Below are 20202 nucleotides of genomic sequence, written 5' to 3' on the forward strand. Positions count from 1 at the left end.
TCAGCTATTTGGTAATAGGATATGGAGCTTTTACACACTGTGAGCTGTGCTGTTTAGTGCCAGATGACAGTTCTGCTAAGTTGCTGAGGGAAGTAAGAATCTGTCTCCTTTCCTAAACTACTGAACTGACCAGGTGGGTCCCAGGCTAGGTCAAAAAGGGGCCAAGCCTTCCTCTTCTGCATACCGTTAGTGTAAGAGGAAGGACATAGACTCTTGAGCCAAGTAGACTTGCTTTTGAATTCAGGTCTATGACTCTCCTGTGGTAGATGTTCTCGACCAGGATTGATCTGGTTCCCCAGGAAACATTTGACAATGTCTGGAGGCATTTGTGATTGTCATGACTAGAGAGGGGCTTATAGGAAGAGGTCATCCTACAATGCACAGGAGAGCCTGTTTCCCCTAATGCCCCTAAAGTAAAGAATTATACCACTCAGAATGTTAGTAGTGCTGAGAAATCCTACCCTAATGTTTGATGCTAAGCAAATTTTAACCTTATTTAAAATAAGGGAAAATTTTCAGTCCTTATAGGATTGTGATAGAGATTAAAATAAAAGAATCAATAAATAAAATAGCTGTATTAGGTACAGAAACACAACAACTCCCTTCCTCTTTTCTTTGGTATCCCAGTACACACAAGCATTCTATTTGCCATTGTCCTCTGTGCCCCATACAAGCCTGTTTCAACTTAGCTTATGCTAAGTTATCCTGAGTTATGCTGAGTTATTTTGAATTATTCAGAGGTAATAACCAGCTCCAAAATCTCAGCGTTTATAGCAACTAAGGTTTGTTTCTCACTCTTTTAAGTGTCTACCAGGGCTGGTTCCAGCTCTTTAATCAGGCCCATGCTGAAGGAGCAGCCTGTGTCTGGGTCTTTGTGATGCATGATGAAAAGAAAGGGAGAAAAACCACATGTTAGCTTTTAAAGCTTCCACACAGATTATCACTATTTTAAATGCGTACTATTCACCTCATTGTTGAAGGAGGGATTCTTGCCCTAAAGTTATGGGAATGGCTGAACACATGATGCTGGACACTGGACAGATGACATCAATGGTATTTTACTAGTCACGTGTGCCCATAGCTCAGGGGAGGAGGATACTGAACATGATGCAGAATTATATGAGGGTTCACCCAGGAGCTGTGGGAGGCAGCTTTGCCGTGCCAAGAGGATGAGATGCCCCCTGGTTCTCAGAGGAGGATGTGACTGCCTTGTTTGAATAATCCTAGAGTTGGAATTCCATAATGGATATATTAAGTAATTCTGTAACTGGCTAGTTAGAACAACTCCTTGCCAGGAACTGAAACCTGCTACAAAAGGACTGCCCTGGTCCCTCAGATAAGGAGCGTTGTTATCTGAGGAGGCACAGCAGGGAGAGGAACACGTCTGAGGTGCGCTTACAAGTCTTACAAGTTTAGGACACAATTCCTGATTCCCTGCCTTCCTCATCCTGCTTTTCCTTAGTCTTCCTGATCTCAGTAGGTTAACCATCTACTCAGTTTCTTAGACCAAATATATAGACACTAATCATTGACTTTTCTCTTCCCCTTACTTTCTGTATCCAATCCATTAGCAATCTTTTAGCATTGCTTCACCTTCAAAATATATCCAAAATCTGAATACCAGGTCTATAACCTCCACTTTGAAGATCATGGCATCTGTCCTATCACTTTATGGGAAATAGATGGGGAAACAGTGGGAACAGTGTCAGACTTTATTTTTTGGGGCTCCAAAATCACTGCAGATGGTGACTGCAGCCATGAAATTAAAAGACGCTTACTCCTTGGAAGGAAAGTTATGACCAACCTAGATAGCATATTCAAAAGCAGAGACATTACTTTGCCAGCAAAGGTCCATCTAGTCAAGGCTATGGTTTTTCCAGTGGTCACGTATGGATGTGAAAGTTGGACTGTGAAGGAAGCTGAGCACCAAAGAACTGATGCTTCTGAACTGTGGTGTTGAAGAAGACTTGTGAGTCCCTTGGACTGCAAGGAGATCCAACCAGTCCATTCTAAGGGAGATCAGTCCTGGGTGTTCTTTGGAAGGAATGATGCTAAAGCTGAAACTCCAATACTTTGGTCACCTCATGCGAAGAGTTGACTCATTGGAAAAGACTCTGATACTGGGAGGGATTGGGGGCAGGAGGAGAAGGGGATGACAGAGGATGAGATGGCTGGATGGCATCACTGACTTGATGGACGTGAGTCTGAGTGAACTCTGGGAGCTGGTGATAGACAGGGAGGCCTGGCGTGCTGCGATTCATGGAGTCGCTAAGAGTCAGACACGACTGGGTGACTGAACTGAACTGAACCTCCACTTCTCCTGAAGCACTGCAATAGCTTCTTGTCTAGTCTCTCTGTTTTTGCTTTTGGATCTCACAATTCACTTACCTCACAGCAGTCTTAAACCATATCACCTCTCTGACTGAAGTTTTCCAATAATATCCCATCAGTACACAGAATAAAGCCCAACTCTTTGTCATGACTTACAAAGCCCAATTCCTTGCACCCCAAACTACCTCTCATAGCTTATGTCCTATCACAGGCCCCCTAATTCACACAGTGGATGCCTTTTCAGCCACACTGATCTTTTTGCCTCTTCTAGCACATACCAAGATATTATTGCCCTATAGGCTTGCACCCTAGACTCTTAAGAAGCCTCACCTATTTTGTCAATCAATCAACTAATATTTATTTAGGTTCAGAAAAAAATAACAGACACTATTTTCAGCACTGGGATTCTCATCTGAAATGTCTCTTCTTCAGAAAAGACTCTGAAACCAGCCATCTTTCCTATTACTTTTTATCCCCTAGCCAGCATTATTATTACTATTACTGTACTTAAGACTATATAAAATCACATATATTTTAATTTGTTTTTTCTTACTAGGATATAAGTCCCTTAATTATAAAAAATGCTCTAAAAGCATGAAATAATCTAGCATTGAACAACTCTTCATTGGGGAAGAAGAATTCCATATTTTAATTATGCTTAAATATGCCATTATAACCAGATGAAAGTGTATGTTTGAAATGTCAGAAAGTGACATATTATGGATTATTAGGGAATAGAGGGCAGTAATTAATTTACTGAGCCAGGGAATTTATTACTTAATACATTCTACTTGCACAGGAACATAAAATGAATGAACTAAATAAAATTTAAGGAAATATAAAAACACTGAAGTAATTCCTCAACATCTTTGGACCAGCAGCTGAAGAAGAATGGTTTTCTTCTTTGGTCCTCAGACCTACCTGCAAACCAGAATCTTTTGATAATGATGTTTACACATGAAAATTCATCAGCCCTGTCTCTGGACATTCGGATTCTCCAAGGCTGGGATGGAGCCTAGGAAACTGAATGTGCTATAGACCTTCCCAAGACATTCTCATGATCAGCCTCACTTGGAAACCTGTGGGCAAGTAACTTACCGCATACTCTATTTTTTACCAGATTAACCAGGTATTTGAATAAACTGGCCAAATGGATTGCTTTGGGTTTGAGCTTGGGCATTGTTGATCTAGAACTTCATTTATATTTTTTTACAAGGCAATATAATGAACCTTGAACTCAGGGCTATAGAGAATCCCTAGGTTATTTTATATCCATGAAGGCAAGATTGAGCCTTGGTTACCTCTTTGTTGGGAATATTTGTCATTTCCCAGAATATTTTTATAAGAAAGAAAACCAAAGCATCATCTCCCCTCAATCAAGCCTATGGTACTAGTGACACAGTGAAATGTGGAGAGTTGGACACTGACACCCACCTTTCCGTCTTCCATTACAGAATCCTAACCCCGTAAGGTACAGTGTGTCCTTGGTCAGTACCTAACTCTGGAAAGCTAGTTTATTTGATTATGTGCTGAGATGTGTCAGCAACAACTGCCATGATTAAATGTATTTGATGGATTTAAACATCCCATGAATAAATGAAATAGGACACAATTCTCATATTAGTCTACCTTTTCTAATTGGGAGTTTACTCTCCATTGGGAGGGGGTAAACATGTGAAATATATTTCTCTAGCTTACAGCATGCTGGTTTTTGTTGTCCTGGACTCTTTCATGCCCCAGTGGCATTTGCTGATTATATTTACAGGGCACAAGTGATTTTAAACTCAGTACGTTTGGGAAGTAAACCTAAGGGGCATGTGAGCAACTAACTGCAATGTCAGGGAAACTAACGTAGTACATTTCCAATCTTTAAAACTCAAGTTTTCTGAACTGTGGGTTGGCACGTCAGTACAAGGATTTGAGTTTCATGGGGCTGGATGAAAACTTTATATTATGGTAAAATGGAAAGAAATATAGATTTTTCTTAAGTTACCTAGATATTTTATTTGAAGCCAAATCATTCCCAGTTCTAAAGCTGCACTTTAAATCCAGATCATGGCCGCGAATTTAGGTTGGAGAGGGTGTGGAGGTGTTTAGCTGCAGTAAGTCCTCTTTGACAATGCATGGATGTCCTAAGCTATCAGCAATAGCTGACCAGCTGATGGAGTTTGTATAGGCCTGTTGGTTAATCTGAAATGCAAATACCATCACCCGACAGTCTGCTTTTCTCTGAATTCATTTTAATTGGGAAGACATTCTGCCAGAAGCTGGAAGCTCTCCTGCTTCTGTCTAATGTATGTAAATACTTTAAAACTCATTCTTCAGTTCAGAAGGCTGCAAATGAAAGCCATCCCGTGATTCCTCATTCTAGTCTTGGACACAGGACAAGGGGAACTGTTTTCCCCTCCCAATCCTCCATTCCTCTTTGATATTCCATCACTCACCTCAACAGGATTCATTGAGACAAAAATAAGCTTCCCAAAGAAATTTCAACTGGCTCCATCCTACCGTTGCCTTTGTTGGGTCAAAACCCAAGGCTCAGGTGTGTGCTACTGCATAATTAATAAGAGGTACAGTAGAACAACCGGCAGAAAACATGAATAAATACATAAAATGACAAAAGACATCCCATTCATAGAATAAACACAAATGAGTGATCAGTGAGAGAACATTAGAAGTGACAGAACAATCTTGGCCAAAACAAAGTTCCTTAGCTGCTATATCCATTACTGGGAACCAAGATATAAGAAATGGAATAGGACAGAGTGACAAATAATTATAACAGATGGTCTCAAAATGCTATAAAAATAGATAGCAATAAAGAATTGGAGTTGTTTATAGGTGAGAAAGTCACTGCTCCAGGCTTGGAGGCTTCCTGAAATAGGTAACATTTAACATGGGAAGCATTGATAAGACTTGTCTGTATGGAGATCAGAGTTGGGGAAAATCTCTTTAAGCTAGGGAGAAAGCATGGCTAAAGGTATGAAATGTAGAAACTGAGAGAATGTATAAAGACCAGGAAATAATAATAGCTCCTTGTTTTTTTTTTTTGTCTCTGGGCTTAGAGAATGAGTGTGCGGGCTTGGCAAGGTGGTGAGCCTTGAGCCTGACACCACAGGGCACAGCCTAGAGGTTGGTGGGGTCTATGAGGGACCGCACGGTGCTGGGATGGGATGGAATGGGGACCCATAGGAGTGGGAGCTAGCTTGGGGACTGGAGCCATAGGAAGTGGCCTAACATTGGGCTAGATCAAGAGCCTGGGTTCATGTGAGACAGTCTGGAATCTAAGTCCAGGGCGTGTTGTCTGGCATTGGAGTGGGCTGGGAGCCTGGGCTTACTGGAGCCTTCTGGGCCTGTGACAGCTAGTCTAATGCTGGGGTCTATGGTGAAATTGGGTGCTTTTACTTTCCTTCTTATACAGAGAGAGTGCCTTTCTCCTCTCTGGGCTGTCTGGGTTTTAAGGAAGTGGTGATGGAAATAATATAAAACTATCTTTTGCACTCTCTTCACTATGTCTTATCTATCCTCCTACCACACACTCTAATCCCATATCTGGAACCCTTAGCTCTTGTGGAAATATCTTGTGTGTGTGGATGGTTGTTCAAAACGATGTTTCTGGTTGGGGAAAAATGCTAGAAATTCCTCACCACCATCTTGTTCAAACATTTAAAATTTTGATGAAGTACAATTCATCTTTTTTTTTCCCCCCCTTGCACTTCTGGTGCTGTGCCTAAGAAGGCTTTGCCTAATCCAGAGTTCATGAGGATGTACTTGATGTTTTCTTCTAAGTTTTTAAATTTTAGGTATTTCATATATAGGTCTATGATTGATTTTGAATTAATTTTCATGTATAATGGGGTTTTGCAAGCAGATATCCAGTTGCTCTAGCACCATTTGTTGGAAAAACGATTTTTTTTTTCTCACTAAATAATCTTGGTAGCATTGGTAAAATCAAATGATCACAAATAGTCTTAAATATGGACTCTCAATTCTGTTCCATTGTCTATATATTGATGTCACTGTGTCTTAATTACCATAGCCTGGCAATAAGTTTTATTTATTTATTTATTTTTTAAATTTTTATTTTATTTTATTTTTATTTATTTATTTATTTTTTAATTTTAAAATCTTTAATTCTTACATGCGTTCCCAAACATGAACCCCCCTCCCACCTCCCTCCCCATAACATCTCTCTGGGTCATCCCCGGCAATAAGTTTTAAAATTGAGAAGCATGAGTCCTCTTATTCTATTCTTTTGCAAGATTTCTTGGCTATTCTTGGTTCTTTGCATTTCCATATCAGTTTTGAATCATCTTGTTAATTTTGATGAAAAGTCTAGCTGAGATTCTGATAGGGAATGCAGTGAAGCTGTAGATGAAACTGAGGAGTACTTCTATCTTAACAATATTAAATTTTCTAATCCACAAACGAAAGCCAACATTTTATTTATTTTATCTTCTTTCAACCCAGTTATTGTTTTATAGTTTCCAGAGTTCAGATCTTTATGTTAAATTCTAAGTATTTTATTATTTTTTTTTAAAGTTTTTTGATGTGGAACATTTTAAAAGTCTTTATTGAATTTGTTACAATATTGCTTCTGTTTGTGTTTTGTTTTTTGGTCCTGTGGCATGTGAGATCTCAGCTTCCTGACCAGGGATCAAATCTACATTGGAAATAGAAATGACAATTGATATTGTTCTTGTATCCTACAACCTTGTTGAGCTTCTTTATTAGTTCTAATAAGTTCAACAGTGGATTCCTAAAGAATTTTCTATGTACATGATAGAACATAAGAGCATGTCATCTGTGAACTGGGATAGTTTCACTTCTTCAATTCCAATCTGTATATTTTTATATTTTTTTCATGCCTTATTGTCATGGCTAGAACTTACACTATAATATTTATCAGAAGTCACAGAAGGGTCATGTTTTGGATCTCAGGGAAAAAACATTCAGCTTTTCACCATTGAATGTAATGTTAGCTGTGAGTTTTCATAATATACTTTATTAGACTGAAGAAGTTTGAGCACATATTATTATAAAAATAAATGCAAAACCTAATAAATATTTGATGAATTGACTTGAATTCCACAGCTCATTCTCAGAGCAGTTTTGAGTATACCATCTTTGATATTAAAAAAAAAAAAGAAATCAGTGGAATTCAGTCTTTTGAGAAAGTAAGCTAAAAACTAAATTATCTATATTACCCAATTTTTAAAGTTTCCTTCTAAAGAGCTTACTACCTCTTTATTCCTCTGTTACCCTAATTTCCTTCTGGTTGTAATAATTTTTAATGATATAATGTTATCTCTAATGATGACTCTAATGCTAATGCTTGGCAGTTTTCTTCACATCATTCATTATCGAAGCCTGATAACCTCCAGGTGAAGAATCAGGGCAATTTCTTTAGAAAGTTGAAATAGTAGCCATTAATGAGGCTTAGCCATTTCAGTAAATGATGAACATTTGATCAAATGGAAACCCCAAGGAGACTATCTTCTAGTAGTTTCTTAACAGCTTCTACCAACAATGAGAGTTTAGTTAAAGTCACACCAATGGATAATAGTGAAACATCAGACAGCTCATTTTGAGTGAAACTTATTGCTATAAATGTATCTATTTTTATAAAGAGTAGGTTCTGAGAGAGCTGCTGCATCAACGAGATCACTCAAGGTCAATCAGGTAATCCATGTGTATATACACACAGACACACACACAGGAATATACACGTGAATATGCATGTGTGTGTTCATATGAACTGTTTCCTTAATATCTATTATCCAAAATCCAAATAGCCAATAAACATTAAAGGGGGCTCAAGTTTACTAGTAATTAGGGAAATACAAATTAATAACACAAGACATATACTGCACACATATCAAACAGACAGAAATTTTAAAATTCTGATATGAAGTGTCAGAAAGAATGCAGAGCTCAAAAACTCTAGTATAGTACTACAGGTAAGATAGATCACAGTCCTTCAGGAAAGACAACTTGGCATCAAATAGTAATAGTGAAGATGCATTTACCTGATGCTTCTACCACCATTATTCCCCTATCAGCTCATAACTCATAATCTCTTCCATATTTCCATTCATTTAGCTGGCCTACTACTCAATAAAGATTAGCCATTATTTGCATATATAAAATTCTATTTGAAATGAGGTTTAAATGTTTTGCAAATTTCACTGGGTTTCATCAAAAGAGAGGATCCAAATGAAATACTTGAGTAATGCAAGTTTTGGAAGAAGGCCAGAGGATATCTATCTCCTTAAGAACATTTTGTTTTTTTCCTTCTTTAAACAGTAAAGGGTTTTGTGAAAGATCCCTACTAAATGGCAAAATATGTGCTACTGCTTTCTGGATTGTTAATTAAGTGTAGGTTGAAACGAGAGGTGACTTTTAGGAAATACATTTGAGATTTGGGCCAATGCAATAGGAATTACGATTCTTAGAATGGGCATTCTAGCAGATAACAAATTCTATCTTCTTAATTTTACCCTAGTCAAACTTAGTAATAATACCGAGTCAGAGAGCTAATTTCCAAGCAAGAGGCATGTAACTCTTCAATTATTAGATAATACAGGAAAAAAAAAAAAAACAGTTTTAAAAAACTGGAATTTTTCTCCCTGAATAACAACAACAAAAAATCTTTTTTAGTTTCTGCCTAGGAAATCCCAACCAACAACATACTTAGGTTAAAAAAAAAAAGAGTAATCAGGAGATTTTTAAACAAGAATTGAGATGATAGTAATCTTTATATTTGATACAAATATATACAGTTGTGGTTCTAATTTATAACTGCAGTTTCAATTAGCAACAAAAAATGTTGTCTTCAAGGCAGATTATATTTTTAAGAAAGCAAGAACAGGGTTTCCTAAGAAAGTGACCCATGGATAAAATTCAGAGGGCCTAAAAAATTGAATGTTAAAACCAGGATATTATTATTTCACTAATTATAACTAAAATATTTTCTTCAGTTATGAATTAAAGGTAATAAACGTGTAGATTCTTTTTTTACATCAGTCTACACTTGCAGACTTCCCTCAGAGCTCAGTCGGTAAAGAAATCTGCCTGTAATGCAGGAGACCTGGCTTTGATTCCTGGGTTGGGAAGATCCCCTGGAGAAGGAAATGGCAATCCACTCCAGTACTCTTGCCTGGAAAATCCCATGGACAGAGGAGGCTGGTGGGCTACAGTCCATAGGGTCGCAAAGAGTCGGACATGACTTAGCGACAAAACCACCACCACACTTGGAGATAGCTTGAAATATGTTCAATTTATGACATATGTTCATTTACTACTTTGAAAATATAGTAGCTATTAGACTTCACAATAGATCTTTTATATAAAACATTAATGAAGCACATGTAACATATACCACAAATTTAGTTTTTTAAACATATTTTGCTAACTATTGCAAATAATATATGAAAATATATGTATTTTCTTTTACTACTTTAAAAATATTCAACTAGAAGTGGTTTGTTGGTATTACCAGCCTGCTAAGGGGTTGAGAGAACTACATAAAAACTCCTGGTACCAATTGACAGATGAATGATAAAGAAGTTGTGGTACATATACACAATGGAATATTACTCAGCCATAAAAAGGAATGTATTTGAGTCAGTTCTAATGAGGTGGATGAACCTAGAATCTATTATGCAGAGTGAAGTAAGTCAGAAATAAAAAGATAAATACTGTATTCTAATGGCCTGGTGTGCTGTGATTCATGGGGTCACAAAGAGTCAGACATGACTGAGTGACTGAAATGAACTGAACTGAATGCATATATATGGAATCTAGAAAAATGGTACTGAAGAATTTATTTACAGGGCAGCAATGGAGAAACATAGGCTTATGGACATTGAGAGAGGGGAAAAGAGGGTGAGATGTGGAAAGAGTAACACGGAAACTTATATTACCATATTCAAAATAGAGAGCCAGCAGGAATTTGCTGTATGGCTCAGGAAACTCAAACAGGGGCTCTGAGTCAACCTAGAGGGGTGGGATGGGGAGGGAGATGGGAGGGAGTTTCAAAAGGGAGGGGATATATGTATACCTATGGCTGATTCATGTTGAGGTTTGACAGAAAACAACAAAATTCTGTAAGGCAATTATCCTTCAATTAAAAAATAAATACATTTTAAAAGGCAAAAGCAAAAACAAAAAAACCAAAAACAAATAGAAAATCTCCTGTTACAGAGGTGATAGGAAAGGACCCTGTTTAGGTTTGTCTCTTGCTTGAACAAAAGGAATCCGTACACATCCTACCATAGCTTATCTAGCATGCATCTACCTGCCCTTGTTCTCTCTTTGTATTCTATGGCTGATTCATGTTGAGGTTTGACAGAAAACAACAAAATTCTGTAAGGCAATTATCCTTCAATTAAAAAATAAATACATTTTAAAAGGCAAAAGCAAAAACAAAAAAACCAAAAACAAATAGAAAATCTCCTGTTACAGAGGTGATAGGAAAGGACCCTGTTTAGGTTTGTCTCTTGCTTGAACAAAAGGAATCCATACACATCCTACCATAGCTTATCTAGCATGCATCTACCTGCCCTTGTTCTCTCTTTATATTCTTTGATTCTTCCAGGTGGTGGTAGACAGCTAATTGAGGATCACTTTCAAAATCTTGTGTCTGCTTTTATCAGAGAAGAAACAGGAAATTAATCCTGGTTTAAAAAGAAATGAAAACGAATAGTTTGCATGAGAAGCCCAGAGATACAGCAGCTTCAGAAAGGACCTGTGAAAGTGATTCCAGCCATCATGTGCAGATACTACCACATCCAGGGGAAATATAAAGGGAATGTCTCTCTCCATGTTTATACATAAAGCAGGGAAATATGTCGGAGAATTTCCCATGATGGTTTCCTTCATGCTTCACTGGCCAAGACTAGATCATACTCCTATTTCTGAACTAACCAGTGGCAAGGGGACTCTGAACCTCATGACTGGTTTTTGAGGGTGGAATGGATACTGCAGACTCATCCTCTAAGACCCAGTAGCTATCTTGCCAGAATGTGAGCCCTTCCAGGGAAGCTTTATATGTTATACGTCCCTGTACCCAGCTCCCCACAGAGTACCCGGCACCCTTTAAGTGCCCAAATAATGTTTAATGTCATTAAACAGAGAATATTGAAACAAACAAACAAACAAAAGATGGCTTTGTTTCCCTAGGAATGTCCCCAGAGCCCTCACAACTCATTCCCTGTTCCTTCTACTGTAAAAGGGACACCAATCAAGATATTTTGGTGATGTGTTTCACTGGCTTGCCATAGGCACCTGCATAGAGTTTTTAGATAAGAATCCAGAAAAACAAAAAGAAAATTTTATACTGATTTAGCTCAAAATGCATCATCAAATCTATGAGGCTATTAATATGCAGCTAGTATGATAACCAGACTTCACTATTAAATATCATTATAATTTTATTCATTCTAAGGTCACTGGTATCAATCTCTCAATAAATCAAGTCAAATTTAATATATATCAAAGAGTATGATTAATAGTAAGGAGACACTATCAACTAATAAATGTTCCACATTTGGGTTTGAGAGAATCTGAGACTAAGAAAATCCAATGAGAGGAAAATTATTTGAAAGATATTTTTAACCTGATGGAAAAAAGAACTGAACTAAAATTATACCATCTATTATAATATTTCAGACTCAAACATTTGAACTCCTTTTGAAAGAAGGGAACTGAAAATGCAACAGTCTCTTTGAGGAGAGGAAGGCATGTGATCCTCTAATCTTGCCATGTCAATTAGGTTCTACTAGAGCCAGGAACTGGCACCCCACTCCAGTACTCTTGCCTGGAAAATCCCATGGATGGAAGAGCCTGGTAGGCTGCAGTCCATGCTAAGGGTTGGACACGACTGAGTGACTTCCCTTTCAATTTTCACTTTCATGCATTGGAGAAGGACCCACTCCAGTGTTCTTGTCTGGAGAATCCCAGGGATGGGGGAGCCTGGTGGGCTGCCGTCTATGGGGTCACACAGAGTTGGACATGACTGAAGTGACTTAGCAGCAGCAGCAGCAGCAAAGCATGAAGAAAAGACAGCCTATAAAGCCATTAGGAGGTGCTGTGGGGGTTTTAGGAAGGCGAAGGTAAAGGACTTTAATGTGAAGAGTCAGGAACTCTTGAAGCAACATTGGCTATTTTCTAGAAGAGATGCCCACAATATGCAGAGACATCATGGTAGCTGCACTGAAAGGGAAGGACTGAGCTCAGGCAAGGCACAGATGTTTTGATGCTCCTCAACATGTGGGCTTTTCATGCTCCTTCACTTACATCCTCTTATATGAACACCAAGGGCAGAAGCTGTTCAGTGTCACCTGATAACAATAACTAGGTCCCCAAAACCTGATTTTGGTTGCAGCCATTTAAAATCCATATATCTGTGACAAATCTACCTTGTACAGAGAGGTATGTTTTTAGCTGGAAAAACAAATTCATGAAGATAGTAGCTTAAACTTCTACTTTTCTCAATAGTGATATTTCTGTTGAGCCATAGATTTAAATGGCTTCTTAAACCCAATGATACGGTTATGATAGAACTGTCTAAAAGGCCAGAAAGACTGTTATTTTTGAACAGAACAGGATTCTTTACACCAGGGAACAGCAAACTAAAGTACATTCATCCAGGTGATTGCTCAACATGCTCCTTGGGGAAGAAAAATATTTAAATTTATGTTTTTATTATATATTATGATAGCCTTTCAAATTTTCTTGATAGTACACAATTCATTGGTATAGTAGGACACATTTAAAACTTACAAATCAATTTACAATTGGGGTTGCATATGCTGTATTTTTTGTTTGTTTTCCTGATAATGATATGCATTTCTCCATTCAAACATTAACCATTTGGTATCTACATTATCTAAACCTGAAGAATATTCTCTCATTCTGATCCAACAGATTCGATGGCTGATTCTGCTCCATTTCAGTAAAAGTTTAAGGTTTTGGGAATCTGGTTGTAAAGGAGAGTTTAGTTTATTTTTTACATAGAAAAATACACACGGCTGACTGAGCTAGGGTATCTTTGCTGTCCATGCATTATCAGTCCAGCATTATCAATCTGTCTGGACATTCAGCACCAAGTTACAGGCTGAGCAACAGTGAAGAAGTTACATTTCTACATGCATTGCCTATGAGTGCTTCCTTTTTACAATGGTTGTTATGTTTCTTCTACTCACTTAAAGTCATCAGTTTAAAATGACAATCTTTTTCTCCTAATAAAGAATTTCTACCCTGTCTCAGCCTGCCTAAGGAATACAGTTAAAACCATTCAAAACAGAACTTCAGTATTATAAAAACACTCACTTAAATTTTTTTTAGAAAAATTCCAGAATCAAATTATAAAAGTACAGCATGGTGATGAATGGAATCTGATTTTTTTTTTAAAGGGCAGAAATGCATCCTGACAAAGCAAGAGAAAATCTCACAGACTATTCAGAACAGAACCCATTAGAATGCTGAAATAGTTCTCAAATTCAAAGTCCTTGTGCCGCTAGTGTTTTATGAAGCATTTTCTATAGGATATACCAGCAGCTACTTGACCCTTTTTTGCCTCAGTAGCTTTGGATTAACTAGAGGCCTAGGATAACTTTAGAAAGGGAAATAACTCATCTTTTTCAGACACTATCCAGTTGAATCTTGAAATGAGGATGTGGGCATCTTCTCAGCATGCCTGACTCTTTGCGACCCCAAGGACTAAGCCCATCATGCTCTTCTGTCCATGGGATTTTACAGGCAAGAATACTGTAGTGGGTTGCCATTTCCTTCTCTAGGGGTGGGCATCTCTGCCCTAGCTCCAAATCCATACTGTGAATTTGACTTATAAAATGATAGAGGGAAAATAAAATTCTTTGTGCTGCTTTTAGTAACAGAGAATGAAGTAAGTATTGTCAGGAAGGAGGGGGGGATATCAGCCTTAGATTTTCCTCTTTATTTAAAGATGATTATTTTGGAAGATCCCTTTGCATATGCTCCTTTTTTGTTATCATCAAGGGAATTTAGCTTAGGTTCCTGGCTATGCCCAGCTTCAAGAAATTATACACTTCTATAAAATTTATAGGTGTTACTAACATTGGTATGGCCTGGTCCACAGGCTGGAGATTCAAATATGATCACAACACAGCTGTTTGTTTGTTGTTTTTTTTTTCCAATGATTAAAGTGCAGGCTGACTTTTTGCACCACTCACACATTTACATTCTTTTCAAAAGTTACCTATATATGCTTGCCCAAAGAAACATGTGTGAATACCAACTTAAATAGCATGGGCAGGCTGCTGGTGATTGTTTTAGCTGGGTAATGATGGTTTCTTATACTTTTTATGTAAGTGTATGCTTTAAATTTCTCAGAATATGTTTCTAAAAAGTAAGTTCAGGGGCCATTCTGCAAGTTATTACACTCAATGAGCCATGCCCCCAAAGAGACACCTTCCCTCAGTGGGTTTTATTTCCTATCTGCCTGCAGAGTGAAATCATGCTCCTGTTTGAGTGAGGAATAATTCCAGGATTCTATGCGATGTTGTTTTTCACACAGAATGGATGCCAAATGAAAGTCACCTCTTCTTCATCTGATGCTCAAGTCTAGACACTCCAGTCTGCTCCAATGCTAAAGATAATGTCTGCTCATGCTTAAGAGCTAGAAGGAAAAGGAACTTCAGTGTAACAAATGAGAAAGTTTCAAAGTTGGCATTTTCCAAAGGGATTCAACTGGATAGTGTCTGAAAAAGATGAGTTATTTCCCTTTCTAAAGTTATCCTAGGCCTCTAATTAATCCAAAGCTACTGGGGGAAAAAAGGGTCAAGTAGCTGCTGGTATATCCTATAGAAAATACTTCATAAAACACTAGCAGCACAAGGACTTTGAATTTGAGAACTATTTCAACATTCTAATGGGTTCTGTTCTGAATAGTCCATGAGATTTTCTCTTGCTTTGTCAGGATGCATTTCTGCATCATCCCCAACCCATGACATGCTTGGGGTCAATTCTTCAGAAGCCAAAGAAATTAGAAATCTCATTAATTTCTAAAATTAGTCTGCTCTCTTAATGTTCCACAATTCATTGTTGAAAACTTGCTCTGTACAGCCCACAGTTATTGTTTCCAGGGTCCTGAGGGGTTTCTGGCCTCCTTACTGTCCATGTAAATTCAAATCCTTTCCTCCCAAGAAATGTCTTCACTCTAATTGAACGGTTTTAAACACTGAGCCTGCCTCCATTACTCACGGTTAGACGTAAGGAAGAGAAACGAAAGAGTGAGCAGGGCACAAGATCAGTGCTTTATCGTTTTCAGAGGCTGGAAACAATGTCCTATTTCTTTCCTGGAGCAAGGCCCTGAGCCTGAGATAACTAACTAGGCTCCAGGGTTCATTTGAATTAAGAGTAAACAAAATTATTCTTTAATCTCTGCAGTGAACCGAACCATTTCAAACTCAAATTGGCTGCAACTATTAAAAGATGACAAAAGAAACAAGAGAATCAGGGAAGCAAAGACTTAGGGTCATCTAATGTGGGTCCCTAAGGATGCAGCCTGAAGGTGACTGAGAGGCCTCTGGGAGGGAGAGAGGACTGTCCTGAAAATCTATGCCCAAAATATTAATATCTGAACATAGTGGTTCATTCTAATACAGTTCAAAACATCATTTTGTATTGCACCTAAGAGGCTAAACAGTGAAGGAAGGGCAGACTTGAGTGACAAATAGGATTGGACACGTTCTTTTCAGCTTGTTTATTTACAAGGGTATGCTTCTCCTTCCTAAGATATCCAAAGCTGAAAGTTACTATGAATCTCTTTAGAACTGTTTTTATACTGATGAAACTGTGTGCCTATGTGTGTCTGTCTAGACAGAAGTATTTTAAAATCTGAGAACCCCTGTCACTCATTAGGTGTCATCTTAATTCACTTCTCAACCCCTCTTTACTTTTAAAATAGTAAATGAAGTATATACCTCAAACTTTGCTAGAAGATTTAACTTGGAAAATATTTATAGAGCAATTTAATTTATGGTGAACACTCAGGAAATCTCCCCCATCCTACCTTTAACACTGCAATTCACAAGGCATCAGAATCTATACTTCATTCTCACCTCGGTTCCCTTATTATTAATACTTTTTGCAATGTAAATTTGAAAACTGAGCAGTCTTTGTCTTCTCTCAGTGAAGATCCATTACAGAAAAAATGACTAAGAGAAATCTATGTGGGTTTTAAAAAAATAAATCTGTGGAGAGAAAAGTAACATGGGTTTTATTTCTCAGGATCCAAAACAGTCAGGTAGTTGGACCAATTTAGCTAATTACTAAATCAAGTTAATTAAAAAAAATCATTAGCTAAGCAATTTGTTGAATGGTTGATTGTGGTGTTATTGTCAAAAGAATTCCAAGCAGGTTTTTTTTTTTTTCAGTGAATATCTCACCTCTATCTTTCCTGCTTCATCTTTCTATACCTATTTTTCTACTGTGTCTTGGGGGAAGGTTAGAAAATTTAAAATAATATAAGCTCATTGTAAAACAAATAAGCAAAACAAAAATATATCAACTCAAAAGTGAGATTTCATCTTACTCAAGTATACTCTTTGGAAAAAGTGATGATAATATTTTGGTGCACATCTTACCATTCTTTGTGTAAATTATTCCTATTTAAAAGTCCACATCCTCTCTATTTGCTGGTAAGTTTTCAAACTCTAAATTTCATATCTCTTTAATAGAATCTAGTAATATGGATCTTACTCTGGTGTGATAGTGTAACTCAAAGGAAGTCTCTTTCACTCATTCACACACACACACACACCACTGCACATCAATGCTGCTTAAGACAATCATACTTCAATCAAGAAGATCTTGATTGTGCTAGTAAAGTGACTGGCACAGCTGTTCCCAAACTCTGTTCCTTGCAGAACTGACACAAGGCAACTTCTCCACCTACAACCCAACTCCTTGTCCATTAATAGCTTTAAAATGTCTACTGATGTCAACCAAAGTTCTCTCTCTTACCTGTCTTCAAATAAAATAATGCACATGTATATATTGGATTTTAATCTACTTTTTAACTCAGCAGCATGTTTTGATCATCTTTTAATAGTGTGTAAAAAGGTACTTCATTCATTTTTACTGGCCACTAGTGTCACATATTTAAACGTACTTGACACATTTAACCAAACTCCTGATTGATGGATATCTTCTTTTCTTTGATGAAATTCTATTGAGTCATTCACTTAATGGGTTTCTGTGTCAGGAAAAGTAGGACTATCCCTGCCAAAGGTATATCTTTGGGTCCCTGAGAACTATGAGGTTCTAGCAACACATGCAACCACTTAGAAAGGCAAAAAGTCTCAGTGGGTAATGTGATTTTAGCCAAGGTACATTTTTGTGGGCTAACCAGCATTTTTGTGTGCTTGATAATTTTTGGAAATACCTCAAAATTCTGTTAAATTTACTATATATTATCTTTAGCTCTCAAAATGTTGTTGTTCGTGACCTGGCTCCTGTCCAGGCTCAGTTCTCACTCCTTCCACACATGCTCTCCACATTCAGCCATCCAACTGCTGGCTGCCATGCCAAGAGGCCCGGCTTCACCCCACCTTACCTCTACATCTGGTGTGCTCTGTGCCACAGATCCCCCTTTCCCGAGCCTCTCTACTGAAACATTCCACGTTCAAAGGCTTTGACCATTGTTTCCTCTGTAAATCTCTCTCTCTCTCTCCTTGTCTTGTTCCACCTCATGAAACCCATTTTCTCCTCTCCACTTCCAAGGCATCATGTCTATTTTTCTGATAAAATGCTTTCTGTATCCTATCCTAACAATGTGTTTTAAGTGTGGCTTCTCTTCTGTAGAACAGGATTCTTGGGGGCAGGGACCACTTTGCCAGAGTTTATCCCAGAGGAGGAACTGCCTAGATATCAGGAGATCTGACTCAAAAGAGCAGCCACCTTGAGATCCTCTTCTCATCTTGCATAAGTTCCAGATGAGAGGAATGGACAGGGTGCTATTGTGGAAGTGCATGTGGACATTTTTTATATGATCATTATTTCAAAAGTTGCCTTTTCTGCTCAAGCTGCCATCACACTGGGAATTATGTCATCCATCCCTTACTGTACACATTTCCCACTGCTAAGTAACGCTCAACAAGGTACTGTAGCATCCAGTACAATCACATGTTCCATATGGCTCTGCATACATTTACTTTTATATTCATCGGCAATTTAGAATGGCATTGCTTCTTATATATCAGATGTCAGCCCAGCTGGAGTCTATCCAAGGATGTGTATTTAGACTGACAGAAAAGAAAGGCTGACATTGGGCATGACTCATTACTGTGCAATATATGTGAGAGAGCATTTCAGGTGAAAATCAGCTTTAATCAGTGTCAGCAGATGTCGTGTGATGTTTTTCTTCCCCAGCACTGATAATGATGCATCAATTCAGAAATGACAGCTTCCAGCACCACACATTGTGTCCTTTATGACCAAGCTCCAAGTTCTGGTCATCGATCTAATTTGCTTCCGATTTTGGAGGATCAGTAGTAATAACAATGAAGATTTAAAAAAAATGTGGATTGTTTCTACAGAAATTAGGTATTAACCACAGTGACTATCATAACTGTAACTGTATAACAGGGAAGGCTCTTTGCTTACTTGAAGATTACATGGAAAAAGTAAGATATCCCCATTCTGGAGATATTCCCAAGGGCAACACAGTTACGTATTCTCTAATAGTTTATCTTTAGTTTTATACAAGCCCTGTGAGGTAGATTGATATTATCATCTCTATTGAGCAGCTGAGACATTTAAGTGAAAGAAAGTGAAAGTATTAGTTGCTCAGTCATGTCCAGCTCTTTGCACCCCATGTAGCCTGCCAGGCTCCTCTGTCCATGGGATTATTCTGTCAAGAATATTGGAGTAGGTACCCATTCCCTTCTCCAGGGGATCTTCCCAACCCAGGGATCAAACTCAGGTCTTCTACACTGCAAGTGGATTCTTTATCATCTGAACCACCAGAGAAGCCCAAGACATCTAAGGTTCAGTAAAGTTAATAATCAAGTGGGGTGTCTCACTAAAAATCAATGAGTCAAAAGGACCCAAACCAAAGTTTTCTGCTTCCATGACTTTTTAGAGAAATAGTCATGATAGAAAAATTCTAGATTAAATAATTCAAGAACTCAAACTTCAAGTACTATGGAAGAACTCTAGATTAAGAGCAGGGATCAATGTAGAGAAGCTAAAAGAAGGCAACTTTCTCCAAGTTTTTCATTTTCCCAACATTAGCCCTACACTTCTAGAATCTTAAAATGAACCCAGTGAATAGAAGCTATATATATATTTATATCTTTTTCCATTTTGTTACTATCATAGAAACACTGTCTGTTCAATTCTTAACTGACTAGTTCTCCTGGTAGTTTCCCAGAAGAAAAAAGACTAAATGCATCTTTTCATAATATGGCTTTGCACATAGATAACTAAGCATTTCTTCTGATGACCAATAAAATGTGAACAAAGCTATTTTCTCCTCAAAGGATAGACCCTTCGAGTATGCCCCTAGGTAGACAACAACCCAAGGAATTATGTTGACCATATCCTCACCCCTAGGATACATAGATGATATCCTTTTTCTTCTCTTCTCTAATGTTTTTTTTTATCTCACCATGCCTTAATAACTCTGAGAATGAGAAATCTGAAAGCCATGGCTGTCCCAATTTATTGAGCTTCTAAAAGACAGCTTCATGGGATCCCCAATGATAGTGAACTGTGGTTGATGGATTCTAGGATCTGTCAGACTAGGATAGCTTCTTACTTTCTAGAATCATTTTTGAAATGCAATAAATAATTCTTGAGTACTTTAGAATAAATTTGATTCTC

This window comes from Capra hircus, chromosome 8 (genome assembly GCF_001704415.2).
Source record: "Capra hircus breed San Clemente chromosome 8, ASM170441v1, whole genome shotgun sequence".
NCBI lineage: Eukaryota > Metazoa > Chordata > Mammalia > Artiodactyla > Bovidae > Capra > Capra hircus.